Below are 318 nucleotides of genomic sequence, written 5' to 3'. Positions count from 1 at the left end.
GCCCCGCCGACGATCCCGATCACTGCAGTGCTGACCGCTGAGTAAGAGCGGGCCTGTCGTCTGACATGCTAACCAGAGCTGATATGTTAGCGCGCTAACGCCTCAGTGATTCAGAGCAGTAATGAACCTTCGCAGAACCTCAGACAGCCACCAGATAGAGACGCTGCAGTGTCTAACCCACCCCCACCACCCCCAGCCTCCTCGTCACACGCACACCGCCACCAACTGCCCTCGTGCTCTAGGGGCAGTTTCCCGCGGCAACAAGGAGCCAATGTCGCTTCTCATTAGAGACAGAGGACTAATCCTTTCTTTACGCTG

Source organism: Pygocentrus nattereri, chromosome 23, assembly GCF_015220715.1.
Source record: "Pygocentrus nattereri isolate fPygNat1 chromosome 23, fPygNat1.pri, whole genome shotgun sequence".
NCBI classification, from domain to species: Eukaryota; Metazoa; Chordata; class Actinopteri; order Characiformes; family Serrasalmidae; genus Pygocentrus; species Pygocentrus nattereri.
This window is presented reverse-complemented; position numbering follows the sequence as displayed.